At 39.0% G+C, this 24,423-nt stretch overlaps 1 protein-coding gene and 1 pseudogene across 25 annotated transcripts in view; both read left to right on the top strand.

Annotated features, from left to right (window-relative positions):
- LOC121102286 overlaps positions 1–12,119 on the top strand; it is a 43,604-nt pseudogene extending 31,485 nt beyond the window's left edge.
- PLAGL1 (PLAG1 like zinc finger 1) overlaps positions 1–24,423 on the top strand; it is a 109,397-nt gene that overhangs the window by 37,609 nt on the left and 47,365 nt on the right. For 12 of the 25 annotated variants that reach the window (XM_040627914.1, XM_040627915.1, XM_040627916.1 and 9 more), the window contains exon 2: positions 23,181–23,217. The gene's annotated coding sequence lies outside the window, so the exon portion shown is untranslated. Of the gene's footprint in view, positions 1–294; positions 881–12,125; positions 12,291–23,180; positions 23,218–24,423 lie in introns of those variants that run through there. The other 13 variants (XM_040627912.1, XM_040627894.1, XM_040627909.1 and 10 more) reach the window with 3 other exon arrangements.

Raw genomic sequence — 24,423 nt, 5'->3', positions numbered from 1 at the left:
AAATTACTTAAAGCATGCGTAGCATGATTCCTTAACTATAAAATTATTTCCGTCTCATCTTTCTGTGCCTTCGTATCTTCCTCTGAAAGACGGGAGTAAGTGTTTCTCCCACGGTTGTCTCGAGGACTACATTTATTTACCTGCGAAGTGCTTAGAACAGTGCCTGGCTCACAATTAGTGGTCACAGTTAGGCTGCCATTATTTCAACGCTGCACGAATAGGAGGTAAGCGAATTTGGCTTATTGCAGTGTTCTCCTAGCATCTGTCGTGTTTCTCATTTATGATTTGGCTCAGGGCGGTTCATCCTGGCGGTGACTTAAGTGCACAGTCTTCGATACCGTGCGGGGCTTCGGGCTGGTTCGGGTCTACCTGCGCCAGCTCTGCACCTGGGCGACCTTGGCTTAGCCCACACGGATGACTCAATCGGCCAGGCGTCTGGGCGCCTGTCCTCTTCCTCCGCCCAGGCCGCCGACCCCCTGGCTCCCCAGCGGGGCCTCCTCCTGCCACGTGACGCCCCCGCCAGGGGCCCCAGCGCCCTCCTCGCGGACGCGCCGTTCCGGCTCCCGGGCTCCGCCTGTGCGCGGCCTCCTCGGCGCAGCCATCCTCGCGGCTGCCGAGGGCGGCAAAGCCCACGGCATCTGCCATTTGTCATTCAGCCCGTCGGTACCGCCCCGAGCCTTGATTTAGACACGTCTGGGGCGTATTCTGGCCTCACTCTCCTGGCGGACGGACGGACGAACGGACGGGGCGGCTCTCCTCCCAGCCCGGCGGACCGCGGGCCTTGGCGCGCGGGGTGCTTCCCCGGGTCGCCGTCATGGCCGCGGAGGCGGCGCGCCCGAGCTGCCTCGCCTGAGTTCCGGGGGGCTCTTGACCCCGCAGGGTAGGTGGTTGGGTGCTCGTGGCCCGGCTTGGTGGCGGTGGGGCCCGCTGCGGGCCTGGGGGTGGCGGGGCGGCGGCATTGCCGCGGAGCGAGGACCGTCCTGGGCTCCGTGCCGCGCTGGGGAGGGTGTGCCGGTGCCGACGCGCCGCGTACGTGACGGGGTCCGGGGCTCCTCGGGACGAAGTGTGAAACTCCGACAAATTGTCACCGGCCAAGCCAAGTTGACTTGAACAAAACATTCTTTCAGCTGGTCGTTTTTAATGCCACTTTTTGAGGCATTTGTGTATATCTGGTATGCAGTAAATACACTCGATTTTTGAAAACTGGCACTCTAACCTTGCCGAAAAGGCCAAAAAAAAAAAAAAGTCTCTTAAAAGTAATAATGCGACTAAATATGAAATGTTTGCATTTACATTCATTATGGAAAATATGATTCGTTTTATGCCTTAATATGATGGACTCTGTCAGATGTACCTTAAAACTATTTAAAAATGTGGGCTCCTAAAAATTTCCTAGATTAGAATAACTGATAATGCAACTTTGGTTGTTTAGTCTCAGCATCAAACTTTAAGGACGGTGGTGGGGAGTTTTACTTCTTAATAAATAAATTGCTGTAATTTTGACTTTCCCCCCCCCAACAAATGTGTTACTTTTATGTTTTAGGAAACCAATAAAATTAAAAATAGAAGCACTCAGCTTAGGTCCTCCTTCTTCCAGGAATCCTTCCCTAACCCCTCCCTCCCCAGGCAGGATCGGAGGCCCCTCCTGTGCGCTTTCTGGGGCCTCACTGAGGTCCGGGTCCCTTATGTCCTCCCCACCCCCCTGTGTATTAACCCATCAGTCTCGCTCGGAGTCCACTGGATACATAGCACATGGTAAGTGATTAGTACGGTTTTATGACCGAAGGAAAAGATAAAACGATCTGATGTTTCACAGTTTTAGTTCTAAAATTATAGAGTGGTAAATTTATATGCATTCAGATAACATTTATTCAAAAGTTAAGGATCTAGAAAAGTTGACCGCGTCCGATGTCCGTGTTCTACGTCCTAGCATTTCTACCCCTAGGTATTTATCCTCTAGAGCGATGTCTTTCAAAGTTTGAAGCCCATTGTAGTGAGTCGTGAAATCAGCTAAGTGGATAATGATCAGAATTTGTAAAACACGAATTAGCAGAGAATAGAAAATAACAGAATATGTCTCAGGTCATCGGGTATTTGCTTTATGAAACTTTTTTTTTTCCCCTCTCGGTTTTATACACACACAGATGTGTGTCATGATGTAAAACGTCATTCCTTAGTATGAGTCATGGTCAAAAAAGTTTGAAAGCCACTGCCCTAGATAAATTTTCATACATATATACAAGCAGACGTGTACAAGAAGGTTTACTGCAGTGTTATTTGTAATACCCCAAAGCTGGAAGCAACCTTCATGTCTCTCTGAAGGGGGAAAGGTAAATTATATTCATAAAATGGAAACTACCCAGAACAGTGGTGAATGAAGTAGTTTTGTATTTCAACATAAATGTGTCTCAATAATGTTGGGCCAAAAAAAAAAAAAAAAACCCCAAAAACCAAACAAAAAAACCCAAGTTGTTGAAGATGATATCATTGAGTATTCTATGAGAAATTCAGAACTTGGTGAAATAAAGCCGTTGTTTAGAGATGCATATATAGGCATTAAAAGTAGTAAAGAGAAATGGTGAATAAATTGATACCCTAAAAGTCAAGCTGGCGATCTTCTGGGGGGATAAAGAGGAGATTATGATTGAGAAGAGACATACTGAGGACTTTTGGGATGCTGGACATGCTTTATCTCCTGACCTGGGCAATGGTTACATGCGTGTTTGCTCTATAACTCTTTGTTAAATGATACATGTAATGTCTGTATATTAAGTTTCCCCAAAAACCTTTTAAAATATGGGTGTTGTGAAATGAAGAAGCCTGAAGCCAGGACTCTAGTCTATTATTCATATTTGCCAGCTTTTCTTTAAAAAGAGAAAAGTTGTGATCAGGAAATGTACCTAGGGAATTTACACAATATCCATAATGTTTTATTTCATAAATTCTGGAGTGGATACATCTGTGTTCATTAAACCCTTTATATGTTTTTATATCTTAATTTTTTAAAGTAGAAAAAGAAAATCATTCACAAATAACACTGTGGACATTTGGTATGTTTGCTTTCTGGAAAGCGACTGTTAATGTATTTTTTACAAAATTGAAATTATATTTTATACAGTAATATAAGCTAGAATAAAGTGCTTTTATGAAAAATTTAAATGCTAAAAAGTATATAAAAACATAACGGACCTTCATGGACCTTCACAAAGGATTTTTAAATATTAACATGCTGTCATATTTACTTGAACAGTTTCAATTCCTTGGTCACTCTAGGCCACATTCCAAGTGCTCAATAGCCACATATGACTAGTGGCTATTATATTATTTTACATTTTACTGTACTATATTGTACAACAACACACTTCCATCATTGCAGCAATTTCTGTTGGAAAACATTGTTCAAGGTACAAATCCTTTGTTGGTTATGTAAACTGCAGACAATCTTTTCTTTGTGCTTTCGTGTCTGAAGATACTCTTTTCTACTATGAGGGAAATGTGTTTTGAAATTTTTTCTAAGTTTTAAAGTTTCCATTTTTTATACATGTAGTTCTTTCATATGCCTGACTTGTGTATGTATAGATAGCTATTTTTTCATTTACGTTGGGAGATCAGAAAGAACTTGTTTTCTTTTTCCCATGTGGAGTGCCAGTTATCCCCGTCCCAGTGATTTGCAGGGCCACCTCTGTCTTATACATATTTCCAGATATGCTGGGGCTCATTTCTGGGCTCTTATATAAACTCTGGTTATAGATTTGTTTCTGCAAATACTACAGATTTTTATTTAGTGTTGCTTTCTAGATAACATATTTTTTTCAGTTCTAAGAATTACAATTTTTTTCATTATGATTTTTTTTTCTTTCCCCATGTGATTTTAGAAGTATTTTCTAGTTCCAAATGTGGAAGGTTTTGTGAGTTATCCTTTTGTTATTGATTTCTAACTTGCACTGTAGTCAGCAAGTGAGGGCTCTATGCTACCGATTCTTTGAAATTTGAGAATTGCTTTGTGGCCTCATGGTTAGTTTTGCAACTGCACCTTGAATGATTGAGAAGAATATGTACTCACAGACTTTTGGGGCAAGGTAGGTATAAAAACATAAATACACACACACACACACGTCTTAGATTAAGCACAAGAATTGTGGTGTTCAAATCTTGTTAACCTTACTAATTTTTTGGTTTGAGCTATCAATTATTGAAAGTTGTAACAAAAAGATCATAATAAAATAATAAATTTTCTCATTTCTTCTTGTAATTCTGTCACTCTGCTTTATAAAAGTTGAAAGTTCAGTATATTACATGTGTGGAATTGCTCTATTTTCTCTGTAAATTGAACTTTTTGTCATTCTACAGTGATGTTCTTTGCCTCCCCACCTAAATGCTTAGTACCTTAAAATCAATTTTCTTTTAGAATACTCTAGTCACACCTTGTAGCGTTTTAGAATATGCCTTTCACATAGATGAAACCTGATTGTTTTTTTCTATTCTACTCTGACCACCTTTGTCTTCTAATGGAGCCCTCAGTCCAATTAGGTAAAATATAATTAATGATATATTTAAGATTAAAGTTAACATTCTGTTTTATGGTTGTTTTTATTCTGGTGTGTGTGTGTGTGTGTTTTCTTTGCCAACTTTAGGATTTTTTCTTATTCGATTTTCTTCTGTCTTAACTAGTATGAAATTGTTTTATTTCTTTTAGTAGTTTTCTTTAAAATTTTAATGTACAGCTTAATCTAAAGTTTATTAATTCTACTTGCAAATAATTCAAGAAACCTAGGTTGCTTTGACACCAGTTAATTACATGTTTTTGTCATCTAGAATTTTAATTACACCTTGATTTTTTTTTCTCCTGTAAATTCAACATCATTGTTTTTTTCTTTTCATGGATTCTTTGTCATTTCTTCTTGCGGCTCAGATCTTTTTTCCTTTGTCAAGGATATTTTAGAAGCTTGTTTATTAAAGAAATGTTGATGACAAACTTTATCTGAAAATGTCTTTATTTTACTCATTTATGATGGTTTTGTTTGGCATACAATTCCCGGCAGGCAGTTTCTTTCTCAGTCCTTTGGAGGTCTTATTTCATTGATTTCTGCTTCCCATGTTACTGTTGGTTCAAATAACTGTCATTTGCTGTTAATCTTTTTTTTTTTTTTTTTGCCTGCTTTTAAGATCTCTTCTCATGTGTTCTACAGTTTTATGACAGTGTGTCAAGGTGTGGACATTTCATTTATCCTGGATTTATTGTTCCCTGTCTCCAAGGTTTGTCTTTCACCAATTCTCAAAAGTTCCATCTTTTTTCTTTCTATGTAGCTTTCCCTCCATTTTTTTTTCTATTCTTTCCTTCAAAACTCTGATTAGACTTCTGTTACACTTGCACGGTCTACCCATTTCTTTTAATAGAGCTTTTATATATGTTTTGTTCATGTTGAATGCTAGATAATTTCTTCAGACCTGTATTCTGGTTTTTGTCCAATTTTGTTTTCTCCAAAATGAGCTATAATTTATGTACAATAAAAGCACAAAAATTAAGTGCATGGCTTAATGACATTTACCTATGTGTGTGTCTGTGTGCTCACCACCCAGATAAAGATAGAATACATTTTTATCCCTGACTTCTCTCACTATGAATTATTTTCAAGTGTTTTTGAACTTCATATAAATGGAATCATATAGAGTGTGTGTGTGTGTGTGTGTACACACATGCATGCGCATTGGTTTTCTTTTGTTCACAGGATACTTTTGAGATTCATCCAGGTTGCATGTGTAAGTAGTTTTTTGTTGTTTGCTTTATAGCAAGGGGTGGCAAACTATGACCTGTGGGCCAGTGCTGGCCCATAACATATTTTAGATACAAAACTTTATTGGACATAAACATGTCCATTCAGTAGGGTTGAGTAGTTAAAATAGAGATTGTATAACCTACAAAGCCTGCCTAAACTGTTTACTATTTGGCCCTTTATAGGGCCCAAGAAAAAGTTCGGTGGCCCTCTTCTGTAGTATTGCTTTATGTGGGTGGACCACAATTCATTCGTCCATCCTCTTATTGATGACCATTTGAATTGTTTTCCAGTTTTGGTCATTATTAATAAAGTTTCTGCAAATGTTCTTGAAATTGCCATTGGCAAATATGTATTCATGTTTTACGGATAAACACCACGGAGCTAAATTGGTGGTCTTAGGGTAAGTTGATTGCATTCCTGTGAATATTAATAATGTTGAGCATCTTTTTATATCTTTATTGTCCATTCAGATTTCTTTTGTGAAGTGCCGTTCAAATCTTTGCCTACGTTTTTAGCAGGTTATCTTCCGTTTATGATTTTAGTTCCTTATATATTCTGGATAGGAAGTCTTTATCAGGTACATGTTTGCACATATTGTCTACCTATCTAAAGTTTGCATGTTTATTCTCCTAATGTTGCCTTTGGATGAGCAGACTTACTCTTATGAAGTCCAATTTATCAGTGTTATGGGTGGAGGTGGAGAGTGCTTTTTTGCACTCTGCCCACAGATTTTCTTCCCACCCTCGTTTTTGCTTACCCTGAAGGTCCTAAATACATTTGCCCATGATTTCCTCCAGAAACTATAGTTTAGTCCTCACAATTGGGTCTTTGATTTATCTCTAGTTGATTTTTGTGTGTGGTATGAGATGGGCAGTGTCAAGATTTTCCATGTGGACATTCAGCTGCTCCACACATTTATTGAAAAGCCCTTTCTTTTTCCAGTTGAATTGCAGTGGTCCCTTTGTTGAAAATGAATGATCATACATTTAGCTCCATTTCTGGACTCCATTCTGTTCCACTTGGACTATTTATCAATTCTTCTACCAATATCATACTTTCTTCATTGTAGTTTATAGTAAGTCTTTACATATGGTGGTATAAACCCTCCAGTTTTTTTCTTTTTAAGGATTGTTTTGGCTATTTAAGTGCTCTTCATTTCCGTATAAATTTTGGAATTCGCTTGTCAGTGTCTATTAAAAAAAAAAAAAAAAGTCTACCAAACTTTTGACTGGGATTGCATTGCCTCTACAGAACAATTTTAGGAGAATGAAGATCTAAAGGAAATCTTCCAGTTTATGAACATGGTATATCTCTCCATCGAATTAGTTCTTCAGTTATTCTCACCATTGTTTTGTTTTTTAGTATAGGGGACTTCTGCATTATTAAACTTATTTCTTGGCATTTGAGTTTTTTTGATGTTATTGTAAATGGTACCTTTTTTTCAATTTTGTTTCCAACCATCTTGCTAGTGTATAGAAGTACAGTTGATTTTTGTATTTTGAGCTTGTATTCTGTGATTTCATTTAATTAAATTTTTAGTTCTGGTAGTTTGTAGATTATTGGAGATTTCCAAAATGCACAATATCATCTGAAAAATAAAAAAAAGTTTAACTTTGCCTTTCTAATCTTTATTCCTTTTTTCTTTTTCCTGCCTTATTGCCCTGGCTGGGAACACCAGAACAGTAATTAACAGAAGCATTAAAATAGACATCTTTTGCTTTGTCCTGATCTTGAGGATATCTCTATATTTCACTATCAAGAATGGTGTTTACTGTATTTATTTATTTATTTATTTATTTATTTATTTATTTATTTTTTTGTAGATACCTTTTACCGGATTGAGGAGACTTTCTTCTGTTCCTGGCTTAGTGACATTTGTTTTCACAAATGGATGTTGAATTTTTAAAAAACTTTTCATTATAAAATGATTTTAGATTTACAAAAGATTTATAAAGATAGCATAGAGTGTTCCTATATACCCTTCACCCAGCTTCCTCTAATGTTAAATCCTACATAACCATGATACATTAATAAAGTTAAGAAACCTTGGCATAATACTATTAACTAAATTCAGATTTCCCTTGTTTTTCCATTAGTGTCTCTTTTCTAATCCATAATCTAATCCATATTCCATATTGCATTTAGTTGTCCTGTCTTTCTAGTCTACTCCAACCTGTGAAAATGTTTGTCTTTGAGACATTGCCACTTTTGCATTTTGTACAGTGTCGCTCATTTTGGGTTTATATGATGTATTCTCACAGTTAGAGTGAGGTTATGGATTTGGGGGGAAGAATACCACAGGAATGTTTTGCTCTTTTCATTGCATCATATCTGGGGGCACAGGATTTCCACATCAATGTGTTAACCTTAATCACGTAGTTTAGACAGTGTCTGCCCAGTTTCTCCATTGCAACACATTACTACTCTTCCCTTCTTGTACTCTATTTTGTTAGGAGAAGTCCACACTCGAAGGAAGGAGAGGGAAAAGTATCAAACGATTTGTGGATATATGTTAAAACTGCCATGGGTAATTAATAAATATTCCGAGGGAGATGTTTTGAGTTTGTACAGATGTCCTATTTCTCAAATTTAGCCCACTAATTTTAGCATTCAATAGATCTTGCCTGCAACAGTTATTATTGTGGTATTCCAATGGTGATTTTCCATTTCCTCCATTCTTTTTACATTAATTAACTGGAATTCTGATTTGGAGTTAGACTGCATGAGTTCAAGTTGTAGTTCTGCCTCTTCCTTGCCATACGGTGTAATCTTGGACAATTCTCTATATTTAGATTTTCTCATCTATAAAACATAGATAACAAGTGTCTACCATGGAAGGTTGTTGAGAGGATTAAATGAGCTAATGCAAAAAATAAATAGCTAAGCATTGTGCTTAGACCCTAGGAAGCGCTCATTTTTTTCTTTATTTCTTAATGTAGTAGGTAATTCTCATTTTAATTATTTTACTAGTTATATAAATTATTAAATTATGTACTCGAGTGAATTTTACATATATTTATATGAGATGGATTTAACTTTTTAATTTTTTTCGTGTAATATTCATGAGCCATACAATGGTTTTTTGTTTGTTTTTGGTTTTTTTGCTATAACCAAAGACATAATGAATGATAGATTACTTAAAACAAAACAAAACAAAACAAAAAAAATACAGAGCTTAGCAACCGAAGTGGCAATATTCCCAAATTTCTAGAGTGGTTCGTATCTGAGTCTTTTGGTAGAGATAGAGATAGCTCTCAAATGAGTCTTTTAAAATATTGAATTTGAGCAAATCCAGAACTTGGCATGTATTGTAGAAAAAAAAGTCACTCAAGAGGAAGGAAAAAATGAATTTAGCTTTTCTGCATGTTTCACTATGAACATTGTATTATTGTAGAGCTTTCAGTATTTGGAATATTTAAAAGGGTTCATTTGCCAGCAGTGTATATTGAGCACTTTCACTGTGCCTGGCAATATGTTTTGCTGCTTTTGGGTACTTCTTTGCTCTTGAGGAGCTTATGAGCCAGTCAAGTCATTTTAAAAGTTGAAGACAGTCCCACCTCAATAATCAGGGAAACTCCATATCTGTTCTTTCTTTCTTTTTTTTTTAAGTTGATAAAATTGAACTCTAATATTTTTCCTGGTTTTTTTATTTTTTTCATTCCTCTCAGCATGTTGGGTTAGGCCCTTTTATCCTATGCGGTATTTCCCTGTATTGAGATTTTCCTTCCCTACTTTTGTGTAGAGTGATCACTAGAGTCAGTTCCTGAAAAGAACCCTTCAGTGCCATCCCAGGACTTGAGAAAACAGGTCCTTGACTTCTTTGTCCTGACTGGTCCCAGCTTGCTTTACTAGCCTTGTAGTCTTACTCCTTAAAATTAGTCCAGTGGCACAGTTAGTCTTAACTAATCAGAACCTGAAGTCACTGCACTGTTTTGGGGGCTGTGCTTTAATTCATGCCATTTCCTCTGCCTTAAGTGGATTTTCCAAAAACTTTTCCAGGCTCTGTTCAGAGGATACTCCACAATCCTCCTAGCTGGATAGGAACCCTATAATTTGTAATCTATAGCCCTTGTTAAATTCTTACCTTTCATCACCAATCTTTATATCTGAATGTCATTTCCAGTTGGTCAGGTTCTCAGAGATAGGGTTCCAGTACCTACCAGGATACTTTGCATACAAAGAGCTATTGCTAAATAGCTACCACTCTTAAATACCTACTATAATTGTGCTACAATTTTGCAAAGTAAGTATTATTGTCTCTGTTTTAAATTGTGAAGAAACTCAGTATCAAAGAGATTAAGAAACTTGCCCAACACTGTATAGTTAGTAAGTGGCCAAACTGGTTTGTCTGATTCAAAAGCTCTTGCTATTTCTTTTATGCCATACTGCCTTGGTACTAAAAATAAATAGTTAAAAATCTTAAATGGGTGTATTTATGGTAAAGCACTTTACTAAAATTGCATCATATACATTGCCAGTATGCTACGTGGAGTCTTAACTTGAGTAACCAGCTTAACTGCATTGGACTAACTGATGTACTCCTACTTTCTTCAGATTTGCCTTCTAAGATTTTATGGACACTAATGGATAAGGTTTGAATAGTCTAGTTTTGACTTATCTTGGGGTCAGTGAAACCGACATAAGCACAGTTTGCTTGGTCTTTTGTTTTTAAGTAGATAATTTTGCTTTTACCTAATATCCTTTGCTAAGTAACTGATAAGGTAAAAATAGTCTGCTTATCTTTTATGAAGAATTTTTTTCTACTGAGGTATAAAATACATGGGGGGAAAGCATATAAAGTGTGCCAATCTTAAGTATATAGCTTGATGAATTTTTATATACGTACACCTGTATAGCTACTAGATCAAGAAAGACAACATTACATCTATCCTGAAAGAGAAAATTTTCATGCACCTCCCAGCTAGCACCTCCCCTAGAGGTACTGATTTCCATCCCTACAGATTAGTTGTGTCTATTGTTGGATTTTAAGGGTAGCCAAATAATATGTATTCCTTTGTCTGACTTCTTTCATTCGGCATAGTTTTTTGAAATTTGTCCATATTCATGTGTATATATTTTTTCTCATATTCTTTTTTCTGTAATATTCCATTGTATCAACATACCACAGTTTATCCACTCTGTTAACAGACGTTTGGGTTCTTTCTAATTTTGGCTATTACAAATAAAGCTGCTGTGGGCAAGGGGCTGGCACAGGTCAGGTGGGCATGGCATTCTGATAGGTGTGGCAGCTGGTGGCCTGTGCCCTAGTGAGGGGCTCAGGCACCGTGCTTTTCTCGGCAGTGGTGTTGGGGAAGCGCTGCATGGGTGGGGACACAGAGCCGCACACTCTCAAGGCGCCAGTGTGGGTGGGGGCCATGTGCCATGGGCTGGGCATCTGTGACCCCAGCTGGGACAGGCAAGAACCACAGTCCCTGGTCAGCCTAACAGAAGAGGAACCTGGACTCTGGAGAAGAGGAACTGGCATCCAGGCTGGACCTGTAGGAAGCCAAGGCCAGGCGATACATCTTTCTTAACAGGCACTCCAGAACCATGTGGATGCTTCCCTGGAGAAGGACTGCACTCTGAAGCTCTTGGGTCATGAACAGGCTGAACTAACTGGGCTCTGACTGGCAAGCCTGGGGTTGAAGTTTAATAAAATTTTCCATTCATCCATGAGCCGTGCAACAGAAACCACTAATATCAGCTCCAAGCACCTGCCAGGCATCTACAAGATCAGCACAGACCTGCTAAGGGAAGACACCCTCGTCGAGCCTGACCCACCTGTGCCCTGCGAAGCCGGAGGCTGTGTATTACGAAGGTGGAGCCTGGATCGAGGCCATCGTCCGGAACTACGTCCACGGGCAGACGCCAGGCGGCAGGAGGGCAGCTAAGAGCTCTTCATCTGCCATGCCCACATCCTCCACTCCACCATGGGCGGGGTGCTGCACTTCCCTGCGGAAGGCTGGCCCCGTCTCTCTCTCAGCAACGGCAGCATCACCCACCTGGTCGTCTGGCCTGATGGCTGAGTGGCACGAAGGACCCTCGGGGACATGGGGTTCATGTCTCTGGACAAGATCTCCCAGTCCTGAGGGCTGCTGCAGTACCTGCTCTCCTCAAACCCCAGCCCGGCTCCCGCGGGTGTCGCCAAGGACGCAGCTCCTGTCTTCCCTCCACAGCCTCGCTGTGGGTACATTACATTTCTCCAGGAGGAGCGTGAAAAAGTAGGAACATCCGAAGTAGCTAAAATATGGCCTTTCAGTCCGTACTTCCTGCGCAGGTTGGAAAAGGGAATCGTTCTGAGCAGGTCAGCCTGATTTCTCTCTTGTGGTTTTCTGCCTTCTATACCAGGAGGAGGCCTCACTGATGCCATCCACAGGGACCACGGCCAGTCCACACCAGGGTCTTTGGTGGTGACCACAGCTGGCCACGTGAGCCCCTCAGAGCTCGCCAGCAAAGCTCATCAGTCAGGACGGGCTCTGAGGAGCAGGGATGGCCAGTGCTTCTATTCAGAAGGTATTTCTTGTCGTACCTACTTTGTTAAATCCCTTATCACTTAAATATTTAAGATTCTCCTCAACTGGGTTCTTGCTTTGATAGCCAGTGTCTCAGACTAGAGTCCTGTGCCTCTGACGCTTTGGATCTGAACTCACCCACATCGCTGGGCCTTTCCCGCCCCCGGCCGCACCTTGGCAGGTGCAGGGGGTGACTGGGCCGTGAGAGCGCCATGGGCATTCTCTTTCAATAAAATATTCCACAGCTCAGTCTTTGTCTCTGTATGTTAATCCTTTATGCTTACATGTTGGACTATTTAGACATGACGTGTCCATACTAAATATTCTGTTAAGAGAAACTACAGTCTCTATGAAGTGGTTATAAACATTTTCTGCAATAAGTGCAAGTAATTGGCGTTTTGATCCATTTCTCTTGGAAATAACTTTGGAAATAACTACAAAATAAAATTTTACTTTACTGAAAAACAAAAAACAAACCCAAAGCCGCTATGAAGAGTCATACACAGACCTTTTCATGACATTTGCAGTATTTTACTTGGGACTGTATCTCAGACTAGAATTTTAAAGTCCTGGGGTAGCCATGTATTAGTTTTAGTAAATTCTGCCAGGTAACCGGCAGTGAACAAGTTTTACCCTCCCATCTGGGAGTGGTAGTTCTACATTTTCACCAGTGCTTGATATTGTTTTTCATTTTAAGCCCTCTGGTTGATGTGAGCTGGTAGCTCATGGTTTTCTTTGGTTTTCTTTTCCGTTCCTTCATTATTAATGTTGAGCACGCTTTCATATGTTTTGTGCAGTACTTATTCAGGTCTTTTGCATATTTTTATTGGTTTGTTTGTCATCCTGTTGATTTGTAGGAATTCCTTATATTTTAAATTAGAGTCCTTTGTTGGATGTGTGTGTTGCAAATAGCTTCTCAGTCTGTCACTTTTGTATTTTCACTTTTAATGATGTCTTTTGATAAACAAAATTCCTAAATCCAGTTTATCAGTTTTTTGAATACCATGTTTTGTGTCCTGTTTAAGAAATCTTTGCCCATTCCACAGTCATGAAGATCTTCATTTTCATTTCACAGTTAGGTCTATGTTTCATTCTATGATTTGCAGTACTTTTTTGTATGATGTGAAATAAGAATCTAGGTTACCTTTTTTTTTTCCCCACTGTAGGAATCCACTTGCTCTAGAATCATTTTTTGAAAAGAATTTCCTTTCCATCTTTGAGTTGCAATGGTGAAAATCTGGTTTCCATCCATCTATGTGGGTCTGTTTCTAAACTTCTTTTCTTGTCTTATAGATAGCTGCCTTCTTGCTATGTCCTCTCCTCTGTGCATGTATGGAGAAAGAATAGTCTCTGATGTCTCTTCCTCTTGTAAGGACATAAATCCTGCCCTTATCTCATTCAATCTTAGTTACTTCTTTTTTAAAGGCCCTGTCACCAAATATAATCATGTTGGAGGTTAGGGCTTTAACATAAGAATTTGGGAGGGATACCGTTCACAATCTATAACATTCCGCTCTCTAGCTCCCTAAATTCATGTCCTTCTTGCATGCAGAATACATTCATTCCATCCCAACAGCTGTAAGAGTCTTAACCCATTCCAGCATCAACTCATAAGTCTACAGTCCAAAATCTTCTCTAAATATCATCTGGGGTGCCTGGCTGATTCAGTCGGTAGAGTATGCGACTCTTGATTTCAGGGCCATGAGTTTGAGCCCCACATTGGCTGTGGAGCCTATTTTATTAAAAATGAAAAAAATTAAATATCGTCTAAATCAGGTATAGATGAGACTCGAGGTAAGATTCATCTTGAAGCAAAATTCCTCTCCCATAGTGAACCTGTGAAACCAAACAGATTAGGGGGTGCCAAAATACAGTGGTGGGACAGAAGTAGGATAGAAGAAAGGAATTGGTGGGTCCCAAACAAGGCCAACATTGAGCAAGGCAAACTCCATCTGACTTTAAAGCTCAAGAATAATCCTCTATGGCTTCACAATCCGCCCTCTGGCCCCATAGCCCGAGGCAATTGCCCCATCCCTGAGGCATTGGGTGGGGGCAGCCTGACCTACTGAAACCAAGGATGGAGCCCCACCCTCTTAAACCAAGGGGGAAACAGCCTTGCCCTCTGGGGCTGTAGTGGGAGTAGAAGTGAGGATGTCTGAATTGCCCTGGGGTCCTTCTTTCCTTTTCATGAGGAATAAAGCATCTTTGCAGCCCAATAGTTCTATGTCTAGTCCTGTTCAATCTCAGAAGTCCAAAAGCCTTCCTTTATTTCATCCTGACTGTGTTCTGTTTGGTCCAAACAGTCGGAGTCTCTGCTGATATAAACCCATCTCTATTCCTGGCTTCTGCTGATTTGGCTGATTAATAACTCCAAGGGTTATCTCCTCATGGAGTCATTGTTCAGCCACACCCTTGGTGTTTTCTCCAGGACATGCTTTCTCATTTTTTGCACTATGGATAGACTGAAAATTTTTCCAAATCTTCAAGTTCTTTCTTTCCCCCTAATGATTCTTTCAATTAATCTCTCTTTTCTTGAATTCTATTCAAGCAATAAGGAGAAGCCAGGCCACACCCTCAACACTTGGATTAGAAATCTCCTCAGCTGAACATCCATCACTTGCAAGCTTAACATTTCATCACTTGAAGCTCTTCCACTAAACACTACAGCACAATTCAGCCAAATTCTTTGCCACTTTATAAGAAGGATCATCTTTCTTCTGTTTCCAAGAGTGTGTTCTTCATTTACATCTGAGTTCACACCACAGTCTCCTTTAACTTTTTATTTCTTCAAGGCAGTCCTGGCTTTTTCTAGAATGCACCTCAAAACCCTTCCAGCTTCTCCATTCCAAAGCCACTTCCACATTGTTACTGCAGCATTCCAATTCACAGTACCAAATCTGTATTATTTTGTCTAGACTGCCATAATAGAATACCACAGATTGGGTGGCTTAAACAACAGAAATTTATTTTCTCACAATTCTGGAAACTAGATGTCCATGTCCAAGTGCCAGCCAATTCTGTTTCTGAGGAGGCCTCTCTTCCTGACTTGCAGATGGCTGCCTTCTTGCTGTGTCTTCACGTGGCCTTCCCTCTGTGCATATGTGCGTGCACGCATCTCACATATATATATACCTAATATATAACGGTAAAATGAGGCAGGTAAATGTAGTAAAACTCTCCCATCCAGAAAAGGGGAACATAGGAGAGACACTGGAGTCACTGGTCCATAGCAGTTCTGAAATCCCTCATGACAGATATTGGGACACTTTGGTGGGACAAAATGTTTTTTGATTGGGGCCTGATTCTACCTTCTTGTTCATTGTTTTCAGAGGCTCTGGTTCTTTGCTTTGGGGAGTTCTTCCTTTTATCTTCCTTAGCTCCTTATGATATGGAGGGTAGAGAATTTGCTGCACTTGGAACGGAGCAGCCCTTTCTTCCCACTGCTTCCATATAGGAGGAGCCAAAGGGTCATTTTTAGACTTCAGCTGATAGACTGGTTCTCTTTGGCAGCACAATTCTCTCCAAAATCTGGAAGATTTAATTTGTTTCTGATTAATTCTCTGTGCTGGTGAGCACATTTCATTTCTTTTTTTTCCCCTTTGAGTTCTCAGATCTGCCGTATCGATTTGCTTTATTACCTGTGTAGTTCTTTCTAGACCAAAAGAAAGTTATTTGTGGACTGACTGGCTTCTGTTGGAAAACTGTACCCTTAATCTGATCTTTTTCCTCATTTTATCCAAATAAAATGATTTAATGGCTATGTTATCTATCATTGCCCTGAAGCAATTTAATTTTTTTTAAAAAGGGTTTCCTGGGCCTAAGACCATCATTCAGTATCTCTGTTAGTGTGGGAGTTGAGAAGTTGTTAGTTCAGGTAACATTGCATGTTGGAAATGTCTGGAATCTCTCTGTTCCTTTTCACTTCTTATTGAAAACTGGATAGTTCTCTCTGCTCATCCCTTTCTTGAATCCCTTCCCAAATGCAGCCAAAAATAACAAATGCACACTTCAAATGTTTTGTTTCCTTACCTCTCCTAGAGCTGCAAGTTTATTAGGCAGGTGATCTGCCTCCTGAGTTACCAGAAACATGCTTTATCACGTATTTTGTCATAGTATAAAATACCTATCTTCCTTAAGATCTGTTTCCTCACTGTTTCCTGACCACTAAATGTACTTTTAGTTTTTACTGGAGAAGCATCCTACTTCCGGTACCAATTTCTATGTAGTCAGGATGGGCTAAAGTTATGCTGTGCTAACAGGCCATCCCCGAACTTCAGTGGCTTTAGTGAAAGAACAGTTTGTTTTTTCTCACACTACACATCCATTGTGGATTTCTGGGAGACTGCCCCCCACACTCAGTCTCAGGCCTGCGGGTGCATCTCCATCTTATATGCTTTCTGTAATACTTGACCTTCTTGATTGCTGTGGAAGGGAAAGAGAATGTTAAATGGTCTCGTACCAGTAATTATTTATTTGCAGCCTAGAACTAGTTACATAGCTGTGTCTAACTCTAAGGAGGTAGAGAAGTTAAAGCAGAAATATAAACAGAAGGAATTGTATCATATATCTGAATAGCTAAAAGTTTTATGTTTTACAGTTAATTTATCATTCTTAGGCAAATTTATCTGACCTGGAAAGCTACGTTTGAATGTGGAATTTTTGGAGTCTTGAGGTTTCTGCACCTCTGGAACATGGCAGTGTAGGAATGCTGGCCCATCTTCCCTTCTCTTCATGTTCCAGGCCCAATTCTGCACCACAGGGGACACACATTTAAGCTGTGTCCATGCCCTTGCAAATAGCCACCCCTTGGCTACCTCTTGGACCTAGGGCTGCATATACAGTGGCATAATCTGTCTTCATAAACATAGGTCTGGGAAAGAGGGCTTCACGGTCCCCACTAACAGGCTTGAAGTTCTTTGGACAAGGAACCCTATGGTTCCAGGAACCTGCAACATGGTCTAGGAGGGGAGTCTGGGCCTGGGTGGGTAGTCCCCTTAGACCCTTGACCTTCTTACTGTAGAGGAAAGGGTTTGATATGAACCCCTCATGTCCAGGTTTAGGGGCAATAGTGAGCATGTGTAATGTCTGTGTGCTTAAAAAAGGATAGGATGTGGGTGAACACACAAACCTGTATCATCCTTCATGCTTACTAGTTAGCTTCCGGGATGGAGCTGGGGAGGGAAAATGCTCTAGTCACCGAAGTTGAGTATCATGCCTTAACAACTGTAATTCTCATTACAAAGTCCCATTATGATATATAAATCAGTTTCTTATATGTTTGCTCATAGCAAATTTATATCAACCCTATGTTTTCTGATCTTATGGAATTATTAGGATTGTGTCACACTTCTGAGTAATGCTCTCACTTTGTTACCATGTCAAAAGAACAACTGAGAAACTGAGATCTAACCATCCTGAAGGCATGCAGCCTAGGTTGTAGAATCCAGGTGATCAGGTCAAATGCTGGCTCTGATACTTCTCAAATGTCTGATAGTGGGAAAGTTATCTGTTTCAAAATTTTCTTATTTGTACAAAGGGAATAAAACCACCTATTTTCAATTAAATAAAATTATATATACTAAGTGATCTACAGAAAATATTTATAGATCAAGCAAAATTCTTTCACAATGAAAAATGATGAAAAGCAATGAGATATTTTGGGGGAGTAAGTCTGAGATTTAATGCAGGGAAGATGACCTAAGGTAAGAAGGAGGTAGGGGTCCCTGGAAGATGAAGTCCTTAGTTAATATCCTGAAAAGAGAGCTTTGGGGCAGCCCTAGGCTCTTGCTTATCTCTAAGAGAAGGTATGTTTTCACTATCTCAATTTAGTAATCTCTCTTGAGCCTCAGTGCCCAGATTTTTAAAATGAGGATAATAGGAATTGCTTTGATGACCTTGATAAGGATCTTTTGATAGAGTGGTGGAGATAAGAGCCAGGGGAATGGGTTGGAAAGTGAAGAGGTGAGGAAATGGGGATTATCTACATTTTTAATCTTTTTCAGATGTTTGAGAAAGGTAGTCTGCAAATACAGTGGGAGCTGGAGGGCAGTGCAAGGTTAACGAAGGTTTTGTTTGTTAAAAGTTGGGAAATAATAGATCATGGTTGTATGTTGGGGAGAAGTATCTCTAGTAGAAAGGGAGAACATGATAATGTAGAGGAGACTCTGAATGCAGAGGTGGGGTTGACTGGTGCTAGGAAAGGAAGTTTGTACAGTTAGCATTGAAGAGATGAAATGCTGTACCCAATAGCTTTTTAAATTTTTTTCCCCCTTAGTGGAATATAACGTGGCGATGTTCAGAGACATACGTATATGTACAGGTGTTGGGAGTGAGGACACCAACTGGAAGATAGAGAAAGTGGGAAATAACAAGAGTGGAGAAGTGTTCCAGAGTTGTGGGCAGGCTTTAGAATTCAAGTGAGTTGGAGGTGATGGAGTTAGAGTGAAGTCATTCTCCTTGGCTGTGAGACTCCCATCTCTGAACCCTCCATCTCCATTTCTACTGCAGTAGCTTTTCCACTCCCCTGTTTTATTCGCATTTTTCAATATCCTCTAAGGCATTCTTCACTCACACAGATGCCTACCTGGGCTGTCCAAATTATCTGCAAGCTATCATTATTATTTGTCTAGCTCTCTGATTACAGAATTGCATAGGTTTTTAGTAGTCAGTCTATCCCTATTTTTTCCCATCGGTGTGAGATTTTGTAGAGAGAGAGGTTTTTCAGAGATGACTGTATTGTCTTTATTTCCATATAAGGTCATTGCAACTGACTGAATATATCCCCCCAAATGTATATGTTGAAATCTTAACCCTCAGTGTGATGGTATTTGAAGGTAGGGCCTTTGGGAGGTAAGTTGCTCATGAGGGTGGAGCCTTCATAAATGAAACAAGTGCCCTTGTGAGAAGAGACCAAAGAGCTAGCTAGCTCTTTTATCACCACGTGAGGAGTTGGCAGTCTAAAACCCTGAGGAGGATTTTCCCCAGAATCCATCCATGCTGGCACCATGATCTTGGACTTCCAGCCTCCAAAACTGGAAGAAATGTTTATTGTTTAATCTGTCGAGTCTATGGTGCTTTGTTCCACCACATGAACTAAGAATGGCATGTTTCGTTTTTTACATCCTAGAATTTTAAAAACTTTAGGTGAATAAGCTATATCATCTTCCTGGCAGGTAAACAGTGTTTAAAGGAAGGTGCTCACAATATTCTGTGATGCTGGGTCCTACCTTCCAGTGAAGGTCTTCATTCCTTTCCCATGTCAGAGTCTAGGTTCCTGGAAATCAGAAACTCTGGTGAAGTAGAGCCTGCCTGCCATTGTATTTGTGCTCATGATTATGCTCATGAAGGGCATTTCTTGCATGTTCCTGTGTACCTATTTACAAACCTAGTTGTGCAGCTGTAGTCTCTATCAGTTAAGAATTTAACAATTTAAGAAAACAGTGAACATGAATGTTATACCTGTGGTAACATGCAAACAAACATGAAAAACATTCAGTCAGTTTTGTGAAATGTTTTATAATGACGAACCACAGAATAACCATACAAGTATTGTACTTATACTGTATCTGCCAAGGTAATTGTGTTTAGCAACCATAAGTAAAAGGGACATTAACACTTAGGAGTAATTACTATTATTTACTAGGACTTACTGGGAAAATTTTCACTGTTTGTCATAGAAATTAGTGGTAACATGAAATAACTTGATTTCATCATCCTAGGTTTCATTGAGGGATCATATAGCCCAGATGCTAAAAGCCTGGACCGAGGTGTCAGGATCAGTCATTTGCTAATTGTGTGATCTTCGGCAGCTTACTAAAATGTTTGGTGTCTGAGTTTCCTCGTGGGCCAAAAAGGGATAATATGGGGCATCCCTTGTAGGGGTGATATGAAGATTAAATGAGATAATATATTTATAATACCTAGATTATGCCAGGGTAAGCTCTTAGAGCTTAGAGGTTTCTAGTTAGGAAGATACTATATACTCTATCAAAAATGGATAGACCCTGTAGGTAGAAAACCAATAAAGACATAGTTGAACATAATATCCTATCAATCAACTAGATGTAATTGACATCTTCAGATGACTTTATCCAACAACAGTAGAATATATATTCTTCCCAAGCTCACATGGAACATTCACCAAGATAGACCATGTTCTGGGCCTCAAAACACAACAAATTGAAAATAATACAGATCATATGTTGTTTGCTGTCAGGCCACAGTAAAATTTAACTTGGAGATCAATAATACAAAGATAAGTAAGAAATTTCAAAATACAGAGGTTAAACACACTTTATAAAAGGTCAAAAAAGTATATCAAGAGAAATTTTATTTTATTTTTTTTTAAGTTTTATTTATTTATTTGACAGAGACAGCCAGCGAGAGAGGGAACACAAGCAGGGGGAGTGGGAGAGGAAGAAGCAGGCTCATAGCGGAGGAGCCTGATGTGGGGCTCGATCCCAGAATGCCGGGATCACGCCCTGAGCCGAGGGCAGACGCTTAACGACTGTGCCACCCAGGCGCCCCAAGAGAAATTTTAAACTCTTTTGAACAAAATGAAAACATGACTTTTCAAAATGTCAGATGCAGAGAAAGCGATGCTTAAGAGGAAAATGTAGAGCATTGAATGCAAATAGTAGAAAAGAAGAAAGCCCTGAAGTCGGTAATCTAAATTTCTACGTCAGGAAACTAGAAAAAAGACCTAAATCTGAAAGTAAGCAGAAGAAAGGATGTAATAAGAATTAGAGCAGATATTGGGGTGCCTACCTGGCTTAGTTGGTGGAGTGTGGGTTCCAGCCCCATGTTGGGTGTAGAGATTACTTAAGAATAAAATCTTAAAAAAAAAAAAAGCAGAAATCAATGAAATTGAAAATAAGATATCAGAGAAAAGCAATGAAACCAAAAGCTGGTTATTTGGCAAGATCAATAAAATTGATAAGCCTCTAGTGAGGCTGAGAAAAGGAGGATGCAAATTATTAATATCACAAAAGAGATATCATTTCACATCCCTTGGGCATTTAAATAATATTGGAATACTATGAATAACTCAATGCCCACGCCTATATCTATTGAAGATATCAAATAATTAATTGCCTTTCAAAACCAAAAGCACCATGTCCAGGTGGGTTTACTGGTGAATTCTGCCAAACATTTAAGGAAGAAATTATGCCAGTTCTTTATAATCACTTTCAGAGGATAGAAGCAGAGGGAATACTTCCTAACTTATTCGATGAGGCCAGCATTACCCTAATATCAAAACCAGACAAGGACATTAAAAAAACCCCACAAAACTACAAATCAGTGTCTCATGAGCACAGATTCAAAATTCCTCACAAAATATTAGCAAATAAAATCCAACAGTCTATAGAAAGAATTCTACACCATGACCAAAAGGGGATTATCACAAGTATGCAAAGTTGGTTCAACTTTCAAAAAAAAGCAGTGAAATCTATCACATCAATAGGCTAAAGAGGAAAAATCAGATGGGGGCGCCTGGGTGGCTCAGTCGTTAAGCATCTGCCTTCGACTCGGTGTGATCCCAGAGTCCTAGGATCAAGCCCCACATCAGGTTCCTCCGCTGGGATTCTGCTTCTTCCTCTCCCACTCCCCCTGCTTGTGTTCCCTCTCTTGCTGGCTGTCTCTCTGTTAAATAAATAAATAAAATCTTAAAAAAAAAGAAAAAAAATCAGATGATTGCATCAATAGATGCAGAAAAAGCATTTGATATGATCCAACACCCATTCATGATTTAAAAAGAAACTTTCAGTAAACTAGAAACAGAGGGGAACTTTCTCAACTTGATAACGAATATCTACAAAAGCCTACAGCTAACATTATAGTTTATGGTGAGAAAGTAAAGGCTTTTCCATTAAGATCAGAAACAAGGCAAGATGGTCTCTCATTCCTTTTCAACAACGTACTAGAATTCCTAGCTAATGCAGTAAGACAGGGAAATAAAAGGTATACAGTTCAGGAAGGAAGAAATAAAACTGTCTTTGTGCACATGATACGATCATCTGTGTAGAAAATCCAAAAGAACTGACAGACAAAAAACCTGGAACTACTTAGTAATTAATAGCAAGGTTCCAGGATATAAGGCTAATTATGACAGTCGGTTGCTTTCCTATATACCAGTAGTTGAACAAATGGAATCTGAAACTGATCTTCCCCTCAATGTTGCCATAAACCTAAAACTGCTCTAAAAGAATGAAGTCTTTTAAAAATGTATGTTGAAAATACGGAATCTGAGTTCAGACAATGCTCTTAGCTTACCTTTTGACTTCGGAAGTGAATAGCTTGTGATAACAATGAGGAAAAAAAATTCTCTCCAGAGACTTTTTTCCTTTAACTAAAACATATTCTTTAAAACAGAAAAATGGAATTCTTTATTCATGATTTGACATATACTAGGTAGTGGTCATTTATGCCCAATGAGTAAAATACTTATTGCTCACAAATGGAAGTTGCTGTTTATGTAAAAATAGATGTATAAGAGGTTAGGAACAGAAGAGGGTTGTGGGGAGGTACGTGGGGGTGCTTATAAAAAGGCAACATTGAGGGATCCTTGTGATAGAACTGTTTGCTATCTTGACTCTGGTGGTAGATACGTGAGCCTACAGGTAATAAAGTTCTGTAGAACTAAATACAGACACAAACAAGCATAATGAAACTGGGAAATCTCAAAGGACCAGTGGCTTATAGTAATATAAATACATTTATTGTGATATTCTTTAGTTTTGTGAAAAGTTATCACTGGGGGAAACAGTAAAGGGTACTCAAGATCTCTCAACATCATGTATGAATCTATAGTTATTGCAGTAAACTTAAAAAAATGCATGTGCAACTATTATATAAAACTATTAAATGGTTTTGTTTTCATTTTTGTTTTTAGGTTGTTTCTGCCTCGTTGATAAGTCCTCATTGGCTTTGTAAGTTGACATTTTAATTTTTTTATTCTCCACCCCCAACATTTTATATTTTCTAATTATGTAAGAGTACTTTTCTAGAGAACCTGGAGCAAAAATTGGAGCAAAATTCTATTATTTGGTTCTTACATTATTTTAAAGTCTGTTTCACTTTTTCTGATATCATTAGGTGATAGTTATTTTGAGGAGGTTGGAGTTACATGTCTTAGGCTAGTGCCATCTGTTTCTTTGGAGCGACTTCCTACCTGGGTTATGATTAGCAGGAGTAAAGTGCCGTCTGTGGAGCTGAGGTTGTATACACACCCATCCTGTTGGATATCACGGTCTTCACACAGAACAGCCTTGTGGCTGATAAGAGGGTCGCAACACCCTGGGAGAAAGCCACTGCTGTAAGTGGTTTGACTAGTGAGATAAAATGACTTATGCTTCATTTACATGTGAAAATCTGTCAATTAGATGAAATGAGGGTAGGATTCCAGACCGGGAGAATTTAACTTTATTCCCATTTTATCATTTGAAGTAGCTATCTTGCTATTTTGCAACTTTTTCTTTGTTGTATATTGAAAAAAAAATTAGGACTCCTGTCTTAATAATAGGTAGGTTTTTTTTTTAATTCCATGAAATGCAGACATTTGAAGTAGGAAAATTTGGATAAACATTTTTAACCTGAGAAAATAAATTATTCTCTATGGCACTGAAAATGTATTAGGTTATTAAGTGGGTTTTCCTCGGCCAGTTTCTTAGAAAAGAGACTGTGTTGCCAGTATGGAAAAAAGAAGGTTGTGAACCATAATGTGCAGTCACTGGTTTTGATTTAGGCATGTTGTCATTTTGATGAAGAACTGAAATATGCTAAGCTAATTTTAAGGACATCTTTGAGAAATATTGTCTGAAGATGGCTTTGTTTTTCATCGTGTTAGCAATGGAGGATAATATCGTTACGAAGTAACACTTGGGGAATTGGCATTCTCTGACAGTGTCTAAATCAGTTTGAATCAAATCATTTGGTTTTGTGTCACCCGTTTTGAAGCCACTAGGAAGACACCTCTAATACAGTCTTCCCCAAAGTATATGTCTTGGAATACTCATTCCTTTGGATGTTAACTGATGTTAAATGGGAAAGGGACCTATGGTCATGTAAATTGGGGGGAAAAAACGGAGTTAAAATTAGACTTATGTCCAACAACTGATTATCTAAGAGAGCCTGTG

This window comes from Ursus maritimus, unplaced genomic scaffold (genome assembly GCF_017311325.1).
Source record: "Ursus maritimus isolate PB19 unplaced genomic scaffold, ASM1731132v1 scaffold_13, whole genome shotgun sequence".
Lineage (NCBI taxonomy): Eukaryota > Metazoa > Chordata > Mammalia > Carnivora > Ursidae > Ursus > Ursus maritimus.
Note: the sequence above shows the minus strand (reverse complement) of the source record. Positions and strands in the feature narration are given on the sequence as shown.